Below are 19,236 nucleotides of genomic sequence, written 5' to 3' on the forward strand. Positions count from 1 at the left end.
CACTAACTGGCCCTTGCCACATATCTACAGCTTATATGAAGTACCGATGAATTTAATAAACCCCAGTGAAAGCTGCAGTGTAAACAGCAGATCAGGAGTGTCACCCTCTTAAACAAACAGAGGTGATGGAGAAGTACAAACAGAACCGGATAGGAGCCTACAGAGACGAACATCAGGTGGGGAGAGAAATTCCACTGGTGATTCCCCGACTGGATTATGACCACAGAACAAGCGTTTATGTATAAGGGTGACACTCACACGACCCTTTCTACTGAAACTCCACAAATACTGATTTTTTTTGTTAACCATTGGAGAGGAGAAATAGGTGAAAAATAGATGCTAATTTCTTATAATTATTATCTTCAAAAAATATCTAGTAAATAACTTAGTTTTGAGAGCCATCATACGGGGTGTTCTACAACTAGCACCATGTGGATATATATCTTGTGTGTGGTGGATAGTGGTTTTTTTCCCTCGGTCTCATTGAAATAAAACCATAAACCAAGCATCTAACACAGAGAAATGTATGTGAACTAGACACATACTTTTGAACTAGACAAACCAGAGTACTGAAATATACACGTGGGTAGCTTGTACTTACATTAAATCTATTTGCATATGATGGAGAATGATGGGAATTTCCTTTGCCCAAGCAGGAAGAGGTCTTCTTGCATCCTCAGGGAGGCCCAACTGAGATCTGGGACACAGAAAGGGAGAGTAATTTCCCTACATTCTCTCTTCCCTGACTTCTTCCATATCCTCCATGATTCCTGTTGGTAATGGTTCATTTCATTGTTCTGGGATGAAGATTTTTTTTTTCCCTTTGACTTTGAAATGTAAACTACTCTGGAAGGGGAAGTATACGAAACCTTTATTGACAGAATGGTTAGCATCAAAGAAGTCATAAAGACCTGGGCTCAAATCCCCAATGAATGTCTGTAGGAAAAGCTTCTTTGACTATAAAATGAGGGTGCCATGGCCTCTCCTCCCGCGTCTTAGAGAGTGGAAATGAACAGGAAGCAGATTACCCCAAAGTCATGGTGGTCATTGCCTCAGAAGGTCGTGTATCAGGTTAGTTCAGTTATACCTGTAGCCTGCAGGGTCGAGCCACGGGCTGGGGAAGGTTGAAGCAGAAGGAATGTGAGAGGTTTGCTGCAAAGGTTTTCAGCATCAGAAATAATAATCCTGTCTGCTTTTGCTAGACAAGAAGGTTCTGGTCAAATGCATTGAAGAAAGTAAGGGTTGTCAAGTTTCCCTAGCACAGGATTTCTCAAAGACCTTTCCCAAAGCAGCATGTGGTGCGAATATCTCAGGACAGCTAGATGAGGAGATGCACAACTGAGACCGGAGGTCCATCTGTCTACAAACAAATAGACTGGAAAAACAATCCCATCAAGCAGAAACAATATAACAAATTGGAAAACCTCATTAAAAGGATCAGATCTGAATTATGAAAAGGTATCCACCAGCCGAGCAGTGGTGGCACACGCCTCTAATCCCAGCACTCGGGAGACAGAGGCAGACAGATCTCTGTGAGTTCGAGGCCAACCTGATCTACAAGAGCTAGTTCCAGGCCAGGCTCCAAAGCTACAGAGAAACCCTGTCTCAAAACAAAAAAAAACCAAACAACAACAAAACAACAACAACAACAACAAAAACCCCACAAAAAAAAACCCCAAAACAACCAAAAGAAAAGGTATCCACCTCTGAACATTTTGACGTTCTTGGGTTTGATCTCCCTTTGAGCTATCTCTGTCTCTTTAACCCAGCTATGGTGTCAAGGGTTTCTGAGAATCCATGATATGAAGCTCACACTTGGATGGATTTGCTTTGTTTGGGAAGCAGAGGGCCTGGTGGCCTGCAGTGTACTCATGGTCGTGGAGAAGACCCTGAACTGAAGGGGGCAAGGGGCGGGCGAAGATAGAGTTGATTGTAGTGGATGCTAAAAGCGAGGATAAGTACCTAGAAGGCTAGATAAGAGACTCTGAGGGCAGACATTGTCTCCCTTAGAGTTACAATGAAGACAATCCCGTGATCTGGCTGAGTCTTTGGTAAAGATGGGCTGTCACTAGACGCCACCCACCTTGATGGAGCACTTCAGAAGAGAGCTGCCTAGGGGGCAAAATCAGGTTAGATGAGTTTCTTGGTTGCTGGCTTTCTTGTCTCTATGGATGGCGACTCTCCAAACCAGGCCTGTGTGAACCCATAAGGCACAAGAAGGTGAGGGACACCTCAGGGAGGAAACAGGAAGAGACGGAGAAGGAAGCACGAAGCACGTGACCCGGAAATGATGGAAAACATGACATGCTCCAGAGTCACCATCCCCACCTCATCCCCTCATTGCACTCTGCTACCGGGATGTGAGCTTTGTTTAGCTATTCCAAACAGCTGGCCTGGGTGGGATTCTGTGGATGTATTACTTTCTCCGATCATTGCAAAAACTCCTTGACAAAAGCTGTGCAAACACGGAAGGGTTATTTTGACTCACAGTTTGCAGGTCAGTGTATCACAGTTGGGAAGGCATGGTGGCAGACGCTTGAGGCAGCAGAGAGATGGTTGGTTTGCTTCCTTTTTTTTTAAATTGTAGTTTGGGACCCCAGCCCATTGGAATCGGGTTGCTCACATTAAAACCCAATCTGAAAACTTTTGGATGTGCCAAGAGGCATGTCTTGTCAAGTTGACAATGAACGTTAGACACCACATGAGCAACAGGACATAAGAATAAAACCAAATCTAAACAGCAACAATAATAAAAGCAGAGAATGTCTGTGACCAGGAGGCAAAGAAAAAATTCGAGTGTCAGATTTTTATTGGCCTCGAGCCTGGGTCACTGTATCTTGGAGCATCTAATTGATAATAAGGATGGCTATTGCAGGTTTGTCCAACTCACTGTCTGCAGGCTGCGTGTGTCCAAGGATAGCTCTGAATGCAGCCCAAAAGAGAATTATAAATGTGCTTAAAATATAACAGCTTTTTGCAGTGTTTTTTGGTAGCTCTATTGTGAGGGTCTTTTTTTCTTAGATTTTGCTTGTGAGCCTGGACTTTAATGGCTGAGCCACGTGTCTAGCACAAGGGAAATTTTTTTCTTAAGATCTATCTATCTATCTATCTATCTATCTATCTATCTATCTATCATCTATCTATCTATCTATCTATCTATCTATCTATCTATCTATCTATCTAGTGTGTGTGTGCGCGCTCCACACACACTTGAATGTCTGCCATGTGTGTTTGAGTGCCCGCAGAGCAGAAGAAAGCATTTGGTCCCCTGGAGTTGAAGTCACGAGCTGCCTGATGTGGTGCTTGTCACCCAACTTGGGTCCTCTGCAAGAGAAACAAGTCTCCGAACCACTGAGGTCTCTACTTAGCCTCTGATGGTGAGCTTTTAGAGAATGGACTTTGTACATAAGAACATTGCACTACAATGTCAATGGACTTTGTACATAAGAACATTGTACTACAATGTCAATCAATAGTTTGGACACACCCTGTGGGTGTGGGAAGGGTTTTCAGATGAGGCAGCTATGGCCCCTGCAAAGTCAGATGATGGAGCATTGATCCCCATAAAGAAGACATTAGGGTGGAAGGAGGTTGAAAAACTAGGACTTCACATGATAGGATGAGTGTCCTTAGAAGAGAAGATACTGGAGAGGGAGCTGTGCAGTGTTCCTTCTTGCTTGCCATGGAGAAACACTGAAAGGCAGAGGAAGGCGCTGAACAGGTGCTGAGCTAGCCACTGCTCCTATCTCAGAGGCCCCTGTCTCCAGAAGTCTGTGGCTCTTTGCTCTAACTACAATAGCCTACACTGAATGAGTCCATGCAAACCTGGTGGCAGAGACTGGAGGGTCTCTAGATCTTACTGGTCTACATGAATCTGTGGGTCTCAGGTTGTTGAGAAGCAATGTCTCAAAGAATGAGGTAGAGTGTGATCAAGGAAAACACCTGACATCAACCTCTGGCACCACAGCTGTGCGTGCATGTGTGTGTGTATCCTCCCACCCCTGCCTGCAAGGTTAGCACACACACACACACACACACACACACACACACACATGCACGTACAAGCAAACACACAGATAAACACACTTACATGCATACACACACGCAGACACACACACACATGCGTGTGTGCACACACACAAACACACAGATATACATACATATACACATACACATGTGCACACATATGCAGACACACTCACACAGTTCCATGCACAATGTACTCTTTTTAAGTTGCAAGGGGAATGTTTCACTCTCCCTTAGTTTCCCTGCATCTTAGTCTGCATCTTTTCCATGGCTCCAGGCCCCATCTATTAGACTCACAGGTGAGTGCTTGCCCACAGGCTTATTGGTGTTTTGTTCATTGCGTGGTTAGCATGCTCTGACTTTAGACTGGAAAAATAAAAAAATATGTGCTGTGGCTCTTCTGAGACAAGTGTCAAACTAGTCACATTTCCTAGCAGGAAGCCCAGGCCCAGGTTGTGGTTTACTTCAGGAAGGACATCTGTGATGACAGAACTTGGGAAGGCAGATGGCTTTCATGAGTTGCTGCGAGACGGAGCTACTTATTTAGAAATGCAAAACAAAGCATATGTTTGTGTGTGTAGGAAAGCTCAGCTATTCAAAATATCTATTTTTTAAATATTTATTTCATTTTAATTTACCTGTGGATATGTGTCTATGTGCACATGTGTGTGAGCACTGTTAGAGACGTGCCAGAAGAAGGTGTCAGAGCCCCTGGGGTTGGAATTACAGGCAGTTGTGAACCACCTGATATGGGTGCTGGGATCAGAACTCAGACCCTCACAAGACCAGCACGTGCTCTTTCCCATTGGCCGTCTCTTCAGTCCTTAAAGCATCCATTGAGGCACAGCAAATGTCTTTGCTTTACTGTGTCACGTGAATTAGTAATCAAGATTTATATTTAATTACTTAATTAAAGCTCACCATATATTAGAGGAGGAACGTGGGCTCTAGATCCTCCTGCCTCCACCTCTCAACTGCTGGGGTTACAGGTGTGCATCACCACACTCTGTTTTATGTGGGACTGGGGATTGAATCCAGGACTTTATATATGGTGGGAAGAAACTCTAGCCACTGAGCTATACTCTAGCCCTTTGTTTATATGAAAATATCTGACTAATTTGAGATAGAATCTTGCCATGTAGCTCAGGTGGGCCTCAAACTTGCAATTCTCCTGTTTTAGCCTCTTGACCAAAGGCATGAATCACCACATCTGGTGTAAACATGACTTCTTAAAGAATGTTTGTGAGGTTCATCATGTTTTCTCAGGCCCTCCCGTCACCTTCTGACTGCTCAGGGAGTTGTCTGGGTGAAAAATCAAATGTTGGAAAGATGGGAAAGCTGTCAGATTTGCTGTAGATTTTAAAAATTACTATCATTTTAATGTTTGGTTAGCATAAAGAAATAAAAGATGGTACTAGGAACCTTCTTTGTTCACACAAGTGTCAGATCATGATCCGGATGAATTATTTTTAACAGCATAAACTGCTGATCTGCCTTCAGAGAAGCAGGGTTCTCCTTGGAAGTTCTTAGGAATGGGGCTTGGTCAGGCAGAGAGGGGTGGCAGGCTGGTGCCTTTGGCAGCTGACCTCCCACACCAATTTAGATTTGGAAGGCTCCAGCAATTAGCGGATCACATGGCGTCTACAGCTTCAATTGGCCTTCCAGCCACCTGCTGCCAAGGTCTTGCTTTATTTGACAGGTGGTCGATGAGAGCCGAAGGTTGAAGAGCAGGGGAGGCTATGCGGAGCTTCTGTTTCGAGTGTCTACCGCAGGTCACACGTCTGTCCCATGTAAACTTCTACTTCCTTACTGTAGTATTGCAGAACAGTAGTGTCATTGTTGTCATGCCCATTTTCAGATGCACACACTGAGGGGAAGCAACTGGACCAAGACTATGTGACTAGTTGGTAGCCTAGGTCAGTTCATGATCAGAAATTTTCTTTCTTTTAAAAATTAAAGTGAAAGCTATTTTGGAGTGTGTGTGTATGTGTGTGCTTATGTGCATGTTCAGGCATGAACATCTTTAAGCATACTTGTGAATTCAGAGGAGGAGATTAGACACTATTTCCTGTATTAATGTCTGTCTCATTTGATTAAGAAGAGGTCAATTACTGAATTTGAAGCTCACTGCTTTGGTGAAGTCTGATTGGTCAGTGAAATCCCAGGACCCACCTGCCTCGGCTGACCAGTGCTATAATTACAGGCACATGCCACCCAGCTTGCTTTCATGTGGGTCCTGGGGACTCTGATGTGGGTCTTTTTGTTTACACAGCGGCTGTTCTCACCCATTGAGCCCTCTCACTACAAGCTCCATTTTTAGCAGCATATATGCTATGTATAAAACAGTGGGTTCCATTAGCATATTACCATACAAATATATCATTTATGTTAGCATATTTCCATAAAAATATATCATGTATGTTAGCTACATTTATCCTCCTTCACCATTCCCCTCTCTTAGCCACCTCTGACATGTGGCAATCCTCAAGTAGTTGAGTGACTTACATGTTGTTAGGTACTTTAGGAGAGGATAAAATACCAGGGAGTCCTATTTATCTTGTTCTCCAAAAATTTCAGGCATGATGGAGACAATCTTGTATCTACAAAAGAGTCAGTTTTCTAATTATAATAAAAACAATTTTCCACAGTAAATAGTTATGAGGAGCTGAGAAGATAGTTTGGCCAGGAAAGTGCAGTCGGAGAGGAAGGCCAAGTTCAGTCCCCCAGAACCTCTGTGGAAATCTAGGTGCAGTGGTGTGTGCTTTAATCCCAGCACTCTGGAGGCAGAGAAAGGCGGGTCCCTAGGTTTCTAGCCAGCTAGCCTAGTCTACTTGGTGAATTTAGGTCAGTTAGAGATTTTGTCTTAAGGGAAAGGTGGACAGCACCTTAGGACTAGCCCCTGAGAAATGATAATCAAGAATGTCCTCTGGCCTTCACACACAAACACACACACACACACACACACACACACACACACACGCATGCGCGCGCACATACACACTGTGTGCACACACCTGCGCATACATGCACATCGCACACAAATAACTAAGGAAAGATACAAGCTATAGGTGTGACTTCTGAGTGGAAGATAGGAGGGGCGACCAGGAGAGGATTAGCAATACTGAAGCCTGTGAAAGTAGGATCACTGGGTGTTGGGAATTAAAGGTGTGTGTGTGTGTGTGTGTGTGTGTGTGTGTGTGTGTGTGTGTGCGCACGTGCGCACACCCACAAAATTTAAGCCGTATGTGACCAGGGACCTTGAATTGGTCATGACTGCAAATGGTGTGGGAAGTGAATGCATGTATGAATGCAGTTGCTGGCATCCACAGCATCTCCTTTGCATGGTTAGCAATTATTACAGTGTAGTGAACTCAGGTGCAGTATTTCCATGTTTGTGGTCCATTTTGAAATATCACCCTGCTTGATTGCCTAGAATCAAACACTTTTAAAGCACATTTGATGAGTTAATAATAATCAGCACACATTTACTGCTACAATACAACAAAGCTTACTGTTTAGCTAAACATATGATTCTAGATACTTCATTATTCACTCTACAGACAATGGTTATGCATTTTTCTTGTGCAGCTTATCTCCCATCACAGAGTATAAAATATCATAGACTGGCTTTGCCCAGTGTCTGTTGCTGCTAGGGCATGACCATGTGGTTCAATATTGACAATTAGTCTTTGTGGGTCATTGCCTGTAAAGAAAGACCCATGGGAAATTCTTTGCTGAGCATTATCATGTTTACCTGGGAAGACTGTAATTGAACAACCATTCTGCGATCACTTGCATCCACATAGATGCTTCGAAACTACGAGCTTAGATTTGAAGACTAGAAAGATGGGATGAACCTGGGATCTAACCATATGCTCGGACTCCGCTGTGAACCTGCCTTCTAGACTTTGTTATGCAAGATAACACATCTCCTATCTTACATATTTCAGAGGGTTTTTCTGTTGAGAGGCAAAGAGTACCCCCGGTCACTCTTTCTGTTTGCAGAGAACTGCCTGTGGTCCACTAAGTTAATAATGGGCTTCCAAAAGCATTCTTTACATTTTCTAGAAGGGTGTGATTTTCCTTCAGGTAAGATTCACCTTGTTCCCCTTACTCAATATTGTTCCCTGACTCGGCACAATGAGATGACTCACAGTGCTGGAAAGAGCAGTGACAGTGTAGGGATTTCACAGTGCAACAGTTGGTCTCTCAATCTGCAATGAAACAATGTATCTGAGACAAGGTCATCTCTCACTCTGCAATGAAACAATGTATCTGGGACAAGGCCAGTCTCTCATTCTGCAATGAAACAATGTATCTGGGGCAAGGTGTCTCTCATTCTGCAGTGAAACAATGTATCTGGGACAAGCTGGGAAGTGTATCAGGCTCACAGAGCAGCTTTGTTTTTTCTCCATCTGCAATGAAACAATGTATCTGGGAAGAGCTGGAGGTGTATTAGGCTCACAGTATAGCTTTCCGCTCTACCTGCAATGAAACAATGTATCTATCTTGGAAGAGCAAGAGGTCTATCAGGTTGATAAGTAGAGGTGACCACTGTGTTCAAGGTCCTCCCTCTTTTTTAAAAAATATATTAGCATATATTAACTACACACAACAATGGGTTTTATTGTGACATTTCCATTCCTATTGTTCATATTCACCCTTTCTAGTCTCTCCTATCTTCCTACACACATTCATAACCCAACTTTCCTGTCTTTTTTGTAGTGTGATCCATTAAGTTTCATTAGGGTTGTAAACAGGCACACACAGGTACACAGGGAAAGAGGTATTTACAGGAACACAGCCAGCTTACCAGTGGCTATACCATTGTAAAAAATATTTCTCCTTCTCCCACCTACCATTAGCTGCTACCAATGCAGTGTCTCCTCTTTCCTAGAGGGTTGAAATAACTAGCCAAGAGCCCATCCTACAATCACAAAAATGACTAATATCTGGTAAGTGATTCATCGTGTGCCTGACACAGTTTTGAATTATATTGGGTATGTTAGCTCATTAAATTGGAGACATCCACAGTTGACAGTGACCCAGGCTGTTGGCTCATCTTGAACCCATGTGCCCCACCTATCACTAATTAAAGCTCCCAGCAAAGCCTTTGGTGAGTTGGCCAGAACTGAAATGGATCTGTGATATCATGCTCTCTGTGTCATAGGCCCTCGGTAAATATTTGTTGAGTCGGGTCCAGCGCCTGCTCAGTTACGCAAGATAAGCAGGGCTGGCGTCTCTGGAGAGGCTCTGGGCTGGGTTTGGAGGACACAGCTGCTTCTGGGACGTAGCAGCTGGGATCCTCCAGGGTCACCAGCTCAGGTTCAGCCCAGGTCCTGACTCAGCAGACAAGGATATTTGTGGCAGGCCGAGGGAATAAGTAGTGACCTTAGCCTAGAGCCTAGTAAAAAAAAAAAGGGGGGGGGGCTTTGGTAACTCTAATGTCTTTGCTGCTCTTCTGAAGTTACTTTTCTTGATTGTGTCAGGAGGCGTGAGGCAGGCAGCTTGTCAGTGTGCCCTGCTCATGAAATTGTCGGGGGAAGGTGGCAGAATAGATGATGGGCTGAGTTGGGGATAAAGGAGTGCAGGTTTCATTCATTTAGTAGAAAGTGGTATATATAATTACATAATAAATATATTTTTGACATATATATATATATATATATATATATAATGTCATGAGCAACTATTCCCTCTGAGCTTCCTCAACAAACCCACCTTCATATCTCCATATTTATTTATTAGTGCATTTATTTACTTTTTGAGACTATGTGGCCTGGAACTCACTGTGTATATTAAACTGACCTCAAACTCACAGGGCTCCATCGGTCTCCGCCTCCCATTCCTGAGATTAGAGTCTTGTGCTACCACAGCTAGCTTTATTCTTTTTTGGCACGACTCACCGAGTCTAATTAGTGCTGCCCACATGTACATGGGTGTGGAGATGCATGCCCACTAGAGTATGTCACTGTACCAGTGGCCATACCCCTAAGAAGACCGAGGCTCCCTTCCCCTGCAGCCATCCACTGCCAAGAGCTCCTCAGCTAGTGGCTGAGCCGCCTGAGCTCCTCCAGGGGAGGTATATATTTTATGTAATATTTACCAGTGCCATATGTAGGTGCTGGCTTTTATGACTTCATCACTCAGGGCACGTAATGATGCATGGGGGATATATACTGTTTGTTTACAGGAAAGAATGCGATCTATTTAGCCAGGGAGCTCTATGAATTGGATGTGTCCATGAAAATAACTGTACTGGAAACCTAATTCCCAACACAACAGTGTCGAGCGGGTAGACATGTGCTCAGAAATGGATGCTGTTCTGCTGGGAACGGAGCTATCAAGAAAGTGGAGTCCTCATAATGCAGAGCAAGGAGCTTTTTCTTCTGTTACCTGTGCCATGTCTCTGTCATGCAATGACACAGAAAGGAGGCCTCCCCAGAGTGGCCGGACATGGCCTCTCTCCATTACGGACTGACAAGGGAACCATGAGTCAAACACTAATTTTTTGTTTTTATTTTATTCTTTTTGGTTTTCTTGAGACAAGGATTTCTTAGTCCCGCCTGGACTCAAACTAGCCATATCACGAAAGATGATTTTGACCTTCTGATTTTTTTTTTTTTGCCTCCCCACATCCAGAGTGCTAAGATTGTAGGTCCTGAAGAAAGGTGAGACTTGATTGATCACAGTTGCCCAATCAAGACAAATGCCTTAACCAAAATTTTATTACATTTATGTAGTATGAGAGTGTTTCTACATTCTCTCTCTCTCTCTCTCTCTCTCTCTCTCTGTGTGTGTGCGCGCGCGTGCACACGTGCATGTTCCCTGAAGTCAGAGGACTGCTTATGGGAGGTAGTAACCCCTTCTATCATATGCATCCCAGACAGCCACATTAGGTTGTCAAGCTTGGCAACAAGAGCCTTTACTCTCTGAGCCATCTTACTGACCCATTGGCTAACACATTTGCAATTATTATGAACTGCTCACTGTGGACCAAGAAGTGGGTGTTTGTTAGACATGAGGGTGACTGACAATGGTAGCCAACACGGAAGGCGATAGACTGAGTTGGAGGAACTCATGGTTGCTATAATAATGAGACTTGTTGCATTCTTCCCATGAGTGACAAATAGAAATTGTCTTATAATATTTCATTTTTGTCCTTAGTGGGTAGACACCTAGCATGTGTCACATGGCTAGACAAGCCAACAGGACACTTCTTTTTTGGTTTGAATATAAGTATGAGTAAGATCTGAAGGGTCCCTATTTGTCCCTATCTCTTTTTTGTTTATTTGTTTTGTTTTATTTTTGAGACAGGGTTTCTCTGTGTAGCTTTGGTGCCTGTCCTGGAACTAGCTCTTGTAGACCAGGCTGGCCTCAAACTCACAGAGATCCGCTTGCCTCTGCCTCCCGAGTGCTGGGATTAAAGGTGTGCGTCAACCTAGGCTGTTCCTATCTCCTTATCATGACCTCTTTAGTTCCTAACAGCTGTGCTGGGTCTTCCATACACCACTGTAGTGATTTTGTATCCCTGAAATATGTGATATAGAATGAATTTAGCCTTGAGTGACAGCTCTGTGTCAGTAAGTGATGGGACTCAGGCAGTCAGAATGGTTAGTACTGATTTCCCAGAATATTGCTTTTTCTGTCACCCAGTCCTGTCCACTCAAGGAGGGGGCTGTGGGCACAGGTGGCTCCAGGTGCTGGGCTCTGCTGGTGGCCCTCCATGCCGGGGCTATTGCTTCCTCCCTGCTGTGTGACCACAGCCTCTGGCTGTCTGGGATTGATAACAGAACCATAAATCTCCCTTCTGGCTGCCCTGTGGCACCTAAAACCTCAGCCCAGGCTTGATGTGAGAAAACAAGATAAGACATTGTGGCTGGTATTTTGAAGCTATCCGAGGAGATGCTGGGAAGTCTCAGTGGGTGGGTCACAGGCTGCTGGAGGCCTAGGCAGCAGCAGGGGCAGCTTGCCTCCAGGCACTGTCTATCCTGCCAAGTGAGATGAATGGTATCATCTGTAGATAGCATCTACAGAGCTCTGCACAGGCTTCCAAACTTGTCAACAGCACGGAGGCTGTGAATCCCTGAAATAAAATGGTATTAGGCAGAACCTGAGAGCATGGTTGGGTTGTGGCTAGCCCTGGAGGTGGGTGGTGAGGGACTAGAAGTTAGATGGATCCCCAATAGGTAGACAGACAGAAAGAGGGGTCACAGACAGGTTATAAAGATGGGAAACTCTGCCTTCTTCTAGTTACTCTTGACCCAAGACAAAGGCCTAATGGCTTGCTGGTCTTTCTTTGCCAACATTAGCATCCACATCCCCACCCTGTGGTGGACTGATCTGATAAACAAAAGGCTGGGACCAGGATGTGTTCCCCCAAGTTGTGGGCCTCCTAGCCTCCCCCTCTTTGTTCCTACTGATCAACCCTAAATTATGGAGGGTGATACTTCAAAGACTGTTAAAAGCCCCAACCCTCAAGGAGAGGGTTTTGGGCTCTGAAGCCTTCTCCTGTTTTGCAGGCAGTGTTTCCCTGTGTGCCTTGTTGTGTGTGTTTCCTCACCTTTAATAAAAGCCTTTCTGCACTGGCTGACTCTGTTTGCTGTGTCTGAGTTTTTCCCTGCAGCTGCGTGATGTGCTTGAGATTTGTTTTTCTGCTTTTTAATCTTTAACATGTCTAGAAAACCGAATCAGTCAAGACTTCCAGGTGCTAACAGTGAGACTCAATGGGTTCCGACTCTCTAGATGATGTTAAGCAAATGTCTCGATACACACTTTAGAATCCCACACCCCAGCCCTTTCCTACCATTTTCAGAGCGAGAACTTGTAACACCGAGGGCTTATTGACTGGCATTTTCTGCTTTGATAGTCAAGTTATTTAAGTATGCACTGGTTATCTGACTTCCAGAGCATCTCTGGGAGTTCACACTTAGGAAGGCAATGTGGAACTGAATAGTTTGCAAGGGATTTTGTGTTATGAGATGTTAGACTTAATTCTATATCTATATCTGTATCTATATCTATATCTATGCCTTAATAAGCCCTTCTCATATGGCTGCAGGGACAATGAAACCCTCATGTGAAAGACACCAGTTGCCCGGAACAAGAGAACTTCTTGTCTGTATATCTGCCTCAGTACTTGTTATGCTCTCTCTTTGGGAGAGAGAAAGAGCCACTCAAAACATTTTCTGTGTCCCATGATCTGGTAGAGGGGCATAATTGGAAATGCCATACATTAAGAGAAAAGTAACCTTTTTTTCAGAGGAGGAGATGCTACCAAGGGCCGAGCTGCTATAGATCACCTATAAATAGCATCTGTAGCTGAGGTCCTGGCTGCTCGGTGTGGAGGACCGCTTTCTGAAACACAAACATGTACATGTAGTTATGGATACGGTAGAACTTGGTGATCTTGTTCAGAAACAAAGTGGAGCTCCCTGTGGCTCCCTGTAGCTGCTGCTGAAGTTGGTGAATTCAGAGGTTTGGGAGACCGGCTCACACTGCCTTCTCACGTTACTATGGATTCCTTCTTTCCCACAACAGGTTTGGCTCACCACAGCAGATGGTGCAGTGACCTTGAGAGAATCAAGTAAGCTGCCCCTTGAGATTTTGATGTCTTCGTCTTAACCAAGTTAAACCTACAAGCACTGTCAGGGAGAGCTTACCCAGCATGCTTTGGGAAGTCATGATAACCACTCCTGATGCTTTGCTCACTTTATTTCATGCAGGACATCAATGCCTAGTAAAGAATTCTCATCGTGGTAGTCTTATGTGTCTGCAGTGGGACAGTGTGTGATGGCCTCACCAATCCATGCTGACACTGCCCTATAAAGGGAGCATCGTCTGTGTATTTCACAATAAAATTTTATGATGCTCGTGTTCCTGACACAGCATCTCCTCTGCTGCAGCAGCTAGATGCTGCCCCACCTGGGCCTTATTTTGTTTCTTCATCAGCTTTCTATAAATGACAACGAGATCTCGTTGTCATACAACTCCCAGGAGAGAAATGGAGGGATGCCATAGCTAGGAAAGTGTTCTAGAGGGACAACTTAATTTTCTTAGACATGGCGAGGCTGTCCCATGGCACCCGGTAGACATCAGAGCTAATTGCAACATCCAGAAGTATTTTGCAAAGAGCCACCAACCCCTTCGGTGAGCAAGAAACACCCAATCCATTTCCGGTGGGGAGAGTCCCCTTAAGTTTCTCTTACAGCCCAGCATTGTGAGTAAGAGAGTAACTTTGACAGGAGGCAGGCAGAGCTTCATGTTTCAGCTCACTACTAATTCTGAGCTTGTTTTTCCCTAGAATGGAATAGAAGTAACTTGAGTGTCTTCAGGGTCATCATTGGGGGAGGAGGCTGGGTATTATTCACTAAGAGCAACTCTGGGCACGTGACAAAAGGTTGGCAGACTGTGACCATCGCTACTACAAATTTGGCTGATAAACCATATTTTAGAATTGCACACTTGGGACTGGAGATGTGGCTCTGTGGTTCAGAGAACTGCTTGTTCTCCCAGAGGACCCAAGGTTTAATTCCAGCTCCCACATGGCAGCTCAGAACCACATATAACTCATGTTCAATGGCAGTTGTTGCCTTCTTCTGGTCCCCACTGCTACCAGGCATGCAAGTGGTACACAGAAGTACATGCAGGCAAGATACCTATACACATTTATAAAAAGTAACTGCACACTAAGGTTATAGACCCCCACTTTATCTCATGCAGGACGTCAATGCCTAGTGAAGAATTCTCACAGTGACAGTCTTATACTTTTGCAGTGGGACAATGTGTAGTGGCCTTACTAATCCATGCTAACAGTGCCTCAAATCATTTCCCATCTCACCAACTCCAACATCTAGTAGCTTATCTTCCCCTGAGGAAGCACGAGCTGGTCTAGAACTCTCCATCCTCCTGCCTCAGCATCCAGACTGCTTAGACTACAAGTGTATACCACTGTCAGACCCAGCTAATTATTTAATTATTTCGCCTTTTAAAAAACTGTAATGATATAAAATCCACATTGTTGCATGTCCAGTATGTGCCTGGTGATGTCCTGTATATAAGTTAATTTCACCTTTGCAACTACCGTGCAAGAAGGAACTATTATTTAACACTCTTGTGGATGCAGAAACTGAGAGTCAGAGGCTGAGTGCCCATGTTGTGACCTTAAGAGTTCAGTGAGGGGATGAATATGAAGGGCTCGTGAACTGTGGGTACCCCAGAGATGTGAGATGTGTGCTTCATCTGTGAGCACCATGCTGGGGAGCCAGGGACAGGAAAGGAGAGTTCTGACCATAGGCACGCTTGCTTTCTCAACAGACTTGTAAACCAGGAGGAAGGTCCAGTTTCGTGCTCCATTTTTCCTTATATAATTTTCCCATAGGAGTAAAAGAGTTGTTCTGTATTTTATGTGTGTGTTCCTGAGGATTTATACACTACCCGTGTGTTTGATATCTGGAGATAGATCAGAAGAGGTCTTCAAATCCCCATATGGGTGCTGGGAACCAACCTCAGATCCTCTGCACAAGAAGTTGGCTCTCTTCTGAACCATCTCTCCGGCCCCTGTTCTTACATTTTAATTGTCTTAGAGTACACAAACTTTCTGATTTTGTTGCTCCATTCCCTATTTGGCCCAGTGCAGGATGGTTCTTATGGATGCTTACCCCGTTCTCTAGATAAGCCCTGGTTTTGGTTTCCAGTAAGAAACAATAGCAAATAAGCCCATGCAAGACAGATTTGGTCTCCCTTGAGATATCTGAAAAATATAAGATGCGGGGGGAGGGATGGAGGTAGGAAAGTAGGAACCATCATCACTAGAAGGAGTATATAGCTTCATTAAGAAAAAAAATCGCAATAGTGCTGGAGAGTTTGCTCAATGGTTAGCAGTGCTTGCTGCTCTCCCAGAGGACCGAGTTCAGTTCCCAGGGCCCATAGCACGTGGCTCACAACTGCCTGTAGGTCTAGCTCCTGGTATTCAAGGGCACCTTCATTCATGCATACACAGACGCGCAAATGCATAAAGAATAAAGTAAAAGTTCAAGTATGTGCACATATACATACAGGCACATCTACATCTGTGTGTGTATGAAGAAACCACACTAAAGGAACGGGGCTCATTTTTGTGCCTGGGTTCAAGTATGTTAGATAGGTGTTCAAATTGCTTTAATTCACAACTAATACTTAGTGGTTTATATTTAGTTATTGACAGTCCGCTTTTCTGTGTTTGGGGATTCCATGTTAAGAAGCGATAGCTTTGGATTCCTAACTGGTAATTTGAAATCCTTGGTCTACATGCTGAACCCTCCAAGCCAAGGATTGGGAATCTGGGCTAAGTAATGACTGCATGAGGCTTTGCAGCCCCTCCCCCATTTTCTCCCACCTCTCAGGGGGTCTTTGATCTGCTCTTCCCCTCCACAAGCACTCTCAGTGGTACTGAGAGTCAGGTCTGTACTGGTACTGAGAGTCAAGTGGCCTCACTACTTCAGTCTTCTGACAATGAAAACCACTCTTCCCTCTTCAGCCAGGATGAGATTTGCAAAGAATAAATGTTAGGAAGTTGCTTTCTTGCGTAAAGACTCTTTGTAAGTCCAAAGCTCAGCCCCTGTTTACCCATGCTAGCAGCCTGCTGATCTTGTTTAGGGCTGAGGCGGAATCATTTAGGGAAATGAGCCTCTGCTCCTGACCCTGACGCTCTGAACCATGGGAATCCCCTTAGCCATGCCTGTGCTCCGCACAGAGGTGGTCAAAGCAAGCAGTGTGATGAGGGAGGGAGGGTTAAGTGGGAGGGTAATGGAGGCAGGGTGGGGGCAAAATACAAGGATACATATGTGTGCAAAAGGCACGTTGCACTAACAGAAATTTAATAAAACATAAGACGCGTCCTCTTTTGTGACTGTGGTAATATTGCTGTCTGGGGACACTTGTTGCATTGACGTTGAATAATACACTAAGCTGTTGGAATCCTCACAATCTGAATCCCTTGAGGGTGGTCCTTTATTTTTACTTATAGTCAAATGTAAATTTTTTATAGCCTTTAGGAAAAATATTAAATTTATTTGCAAGAAAACATAAGGCTCTTCAAATAGTTGCCCGCTTTTTTCCGTCCGCAGTCTCTAGTCGGTTACTCCCATACACTTGTGTTCTGGTAGTACTGAGTTATTGGGAATCGTTCTTTTATGCTCCCATAGCTGTGCCTGCATCAGACCCTGGGTACTGAATGCTGTTTCCCCCTTGTTTGCATGCATAATTCCTTTCTGGTTTTAGAACTAACATGTGTCACCTCCTTGGGGCAGGTTGTTCTTTCTAGGGAGATGCCTTTCCCAGAGCTCATGCATCAAGTCAATTGCACAGCGGGTCAGGGACTTGTCTAGTCATATGCACAGCTGGTCAAGGATTTGTCTAGTCAGATGTACTTGTCTGGTCAGGGACTTGTCTGGTCTCACCTTTGCTGACTAGAGGAGTCACTCCCGACTTCCTTCTGTCTTTCTATGGCGATTGGATAAGGCTTGCCTGTGTCAACAGGGACCAGAGGCTCCTGGAACATTGATGCTTTTGGGAAAAATTCAGCATGGTTCCTTCTGTGCTGTCTGTCTTTTTGTAGCTGTAGAAGGGACTGACAAAAGATGCCACAAGGAAATTGAGTTCAGTGATGAAAATCCTTGTACTCCGGTTTGTGTCCTGGGCTGAACGGAGGAAGCGGATAGTTCTGGAAGGACCCTGGCCAGCCCCTGTCACAGGCCCCTGGCCTGGTGAATCTGCCTTCTTAGTCATTCTCTGTTGATCAGACCACTGAGTCCTGAGGCCTCAATTATGTGTTTGAGAGGCTCTGAAACATAATCAGCCCCACCCCTTGGGCTCTGATAGTTTCTCTTAAGATTAAAACAGATCCTCAGACACACAGTCTAGTTTCTCCTTTTTTGTTTCATTACATTTAGAGAGTGATTGCTTGGGGGCATGAGGATGCTGCTTTTCCACATATGTTTGCTTCATTTAATTTCTTGCCAAACATGTGTTTGCTAACATGGTCGTAATGGGCAGAACCGAAGCCGTGGTAAATTCTCATTAAAGGTGGCTTAACATGACGCCCACTTTCCACATCCCCCTCTGCATGCCCCGTCATTCAAGTCTTACCTAAGACCTCATTCTTGTAGTACGCAGAGAAAACCATTTTCAAACTTTTTTTTTTAAAAAAAAAGAAAAGAAAAACACTAGAAAGCTGGGACTAAAGGAAAACCAATGGACTCAAGGAGTCCAGGCTGGATTTTCTTAAACTTGCTTACTTTGAAGATTTTTTTTTTTAGAGTCAGTTTCAAAATTCTGGGCATCCCAAACTATCTTTAAGCATCTCTCTATCGCTCTTCTTTATACTACCTGAAATTGCCAGGCTGTTAAGAGGATAGAAGGGCCATCCACCAGGATGCTCATACCAGAGCACAAGAGATTTGTCATCCTCATCTGGTCCATGCCAAACTCCCAAGGTTTCATCTTTTGCAGCAGCCCCTGCAGGGTCTGTCAAGTACCAACAGATACTGGGAAACCCTGGTGGTTTATCAGTATCTGTAGTAAAACAGAATCCAATGCAAAGGCCAGCCACCTTAGCCAAGCATTCTTTAAAAAATAATTCCACAAACAGTTGATAACTATCAGCCATGTTTCCAGGAATCAGGAAGCCATGCCTCTTTCAGGAGGCTGTCCCTGGGGACCCTCCACCTTATATAGTCCCCTGCAGCCTGGCTGAGTGGGTACAGATTCAGGCATGCTAAATTCTCAACTTGAAAGGCTAGCATGAAGTCAGGAGCCTTGGGCCGGAGAACTGGTCGATCTGAAGACCTTGAGTTCAGCAAGAACAAGAGGAGGTTCAAACCCAACATATAACGATCTCAGGTGCAGGATGTTTTTTGTCCATAGTTGGTTGCACGGGTGACCCAACTTCAGGCACATTAGTGCCGTGGTCCTGCCTGGATCAAAGGATGCTGGAGAGGCTGGCGAGATGGCTCAGTGTTTGCCACATAAGCATGAAGACCTAACTTCAACCCACAACACCCAAAGAAAAGCTGATGGTGGAGGCACTGTAACCCTAGCACCTGGAGGGTGAAAACCAAATGAATTGGTGAGCTCCAGGTTCAATGAGAGTGCCTGTCTCAAAAGACAATGTGGAGAGTGATTGAAGAAGACATCCGGCTTTGTTCTCTAGCCTCTACACTTACCTGCGCA

The sequence above is a fragment of the Myodes glareolus genome, chromosome 5 (assembly GCF_982192425.1).
Source record: "Myodes glareolus chromosome 5, mMyoGla1.1, whole genome shotgun sequence".
NCBI lineage: Eukaryota > Metazoa > Chordata > Mammalia > Rodentia > Cricetidae > Myodes > Myodes glareolus.